This window comes from Lathyrus oleraceus, chromosome 5 (assembly GCF_024323335.1).
Source record: "Lathyrus oleraceus cultivar Zhongwan6 chromosome 5, CAAS_Psat_ZW6_1.0, whole genome shotgun sequence".
NCBI lineage: Eukaryota > Viridiplantae > Streptophyta > Magnoliopsida > Fabales > Fabaceae > Lathyrus > Lathyrus oleraceus.
Genome location: NC_066583.1, coordinates 483,567,787 through 483,570,635, shown reverse-complemented (window position 1 = coordinate 483,570,635; position 2,849 = coordinate 483,567,787). Strand labels below are relative to the sequence as shown.

Sequence of the window (2,849 nt, the reverse complement as noted above, 5' to 3'; positions counted from 1 at the left end):
TTAATTGTTTCAGTAGGTCAACAAATTTTTTAAATTGGCCCGCATCTTTGGTTTTAATAAGCCTTTGAGGGTAAGGGATAGGTGGTTTATAAGGTGGTGGAGGTACATAAGGTTCTTTCTTTTCTACGGTTTCCTTATTACTCTCTTCCTTTTCCTTAGGTTTACTTTCTTCCTCAGTTGACTTTTTAGAGTTTTGGTTTTCCATCCTTGGATCAGACGGTCCTTCTACTTCCGTTCCACTTCTTAATATGATTGCATGAGCGTGGCTTTTCGGGTTAGGTTGGGGCTGTCCAGGAAATGTACCAGTTGGGGCAGCAGTAGGCGCTTGTTGTTGAGCTACTTGTGAGATTTGTGTTTCCAGCATTTTGTTATGGGTAGCCAGGGCATCTACTTTACTTGCTAGTTGTTTAATTTGTTCGCTAGTGTGTACATTCTGGTTTAAGAAATCTTTATTGGTTTACTGTTGAGAAACTATGAAGTTCTCCATCATGATTTCCAAGTTGGATTTCCTAGAAACGTTATTGTTGGGTGTAGATGGGATCGGCTTTTGATATCCCGGAGGTATAGCTGGGGCTTGATTTGGAGCTTGGCCTGGTGCGTATAAAGCATTATTACTCTTATATGAAAAATTAGAATGGTTCTTCCAGTTAGAGTTATAGGTATGCGAGTAGGGATTTCCTTGAGCATAATTCACTTGTTCTGCTTGGGTTCCTGTTAGGAGTTGACAATCTGCAGGAGTGTGACCTTGGATTCCACAGACTTCGCAATTTTGAGTTGCGGCAACCACGGTAACTGGAGGTGATACATTCAAACTTTCAATTTTCTGGGCAAGAGCTTCCACTTTTGCATTCACATGATCAAGGCTACTTATCTCGTACATGCCACTTTTCGTTTGAGGTTTTTCTACCATTGTTCGGTCGCTTCCCCACTGATAATGGTTTTGGGCCATGCTTTCGATAAGTTGATAAGCATCGGCATAAGGTTTATCCATAAGCGCACCACCTGCGGCGGCGTCAATTGTTAATCTTGTGTTGTACAAGAGACCATTATAGAAGGTATGAATTACTAACCAGTCCTCTAAACCATGGTATGGACAAAGTCTCATCATGTCTTTGTATCTTTCCCATGCTTCGAAAAGAGACTCGTTATCTTTCTGTTTAAATCCATTTATCTGGGCTCTCAACATAGCTGTTTTGCTTGGAGGAAAATATCGGGCAAGAAAGACTTTCTTCAACTCGTTCCATGTGGTGACTGAGTTGGAAGGAAGAGACTAAAGCCATCTTCTAGCTTTATCTCTTAACGAGAAAGGAAAGAGACGAAGTCGAATTGCCTCTGAAGTGACACCATTAGCTTTAACAGTATCAGCGTATTGGACAAATACGGATAAATGAAGGTTTGGATCCTCGGTAGGATTTCCAGAGAATTGGTTCTGTTGCACTGCTTGTAGCAGCGAAGGCTTAAGTTCGAAGTAGTTTGCTTCGATTGCGGGTGGAGCAATACTCAAATGCGGCTCATCTTGCGATGGAGCGGCGTAATCTCGAAGAGCACGAGCTGGTTCTGCCATCTCGGGTATCGGTGAAGGAAGAAGATTTTTGAGGTCGGGCACTTCGATAGGAGGGAGATTGTTTGCAGCACGATATTCCCGAATTTGTCGTAAGACTCGGAGATATAGTTCAATGTCGTTGATTCGTAAGTAAAACGGCTCGCCTTGTGAGCGAGTGTGTGGCATACAAATCAACGAAAGAAGAAGAAATAAAAATTGCCTTAGTCTCTACAGCGTAACAGAAGAGTTACGATATCGACTAAATAAAAGTCCCCATCAATGGCGCCAAAAACTTGATCGCGACTTTATGAGTCGAATGGGGTACTAACTGCAAGTGCACAGTTCTATCGCGTAGTTTTAAAAGATATCGATCCCACAGGGACTTATGAATCGATATACCGTTTTCTAAGGTTACTTCGTAAATCTAAGGCAGATGATACTTTGATTGTTCGGGGGAAAAGTAAAACTAAAATAAGATCTAGATTAAATATCAATTAAGCGGATATCGGTATGTAGTTCATCGTAATTAGGGAATCAAATCTTCGTTGGTTTCTGGGTTTTAAAATAAATCTTTTCAGTAGACACTATTGATTAAAAGCCTTTTCTCAAACTCTCGCTCTGTCGAATAGACCATGACTTTATATTAACGTAGTTGTCACTTATTAGTTAAGTCCAAAATCACTTTTTGAAAACAATAGAATCTATAAAAACTCTTTTTATTAAAATAATAACCGTTTAAACACCCTCGTCTCAAACTCTCGCTCTGTTGACTTAGATTATATAATTAAACTTAAATGCTTAACTCTCGTCCTCACATTTAACCTTTAAAAATACTTTTTGAAAAAGATTAGAATTTAATTAACTCTAAAAATTGCTTTCGCCCTGATTTAGAATTAATGTCCAATTTACACTGTCCAGTTAAAAACTCAAACTTTCGCTCTATTGCTTTTAACTTCTTTATGTCTTTTACTCTCGTACAAAAACTTTGGGATTAATGCTGTAAATTGAGGCCATAAAAAGAATGACTTTATTTTTAAATGAACTTAAACCAACTTAGTTTTGATTCCTTATTTCGCTTACTTTACATACCGATATCTAAAATACTTAGTCGGACATGCTAAACAGGTCTAAACAATTATCATGCTTAAATAAAACCATATCAGGCAAACAATGTAAATAAACAGTAATGCAGGGCATATATAAATTAAAACAATAAATTAAAACAATAAATTAAAGAACCTGAATAATTAATAGCAATCTTGAACACTCCACCACAGACCGGTTGGATTTGTTCTTGAATTCTTCA

The 2,849-nt window shown here is 38.2% G+C and overlaps 1 non-coding gene across 1 annotated transcript; it reads left to right on the top strand.

Moving 5' to 3' along the window:
* The first annotated feature begins 1,079 nt into the window (after positions 1–1,079).
* On the top strand, positions 1,080–1,186 carry LOC127089084 (small nucleolar RNA R71). The gene has a single exon (XR_007790862.1). It is a non-coding gene; the product is annotated as a small nucleolar RNA R71 (small nucleolar RNA).
* Positions 1,187–2,849: the final 1,663 nt, after the last annotated feature.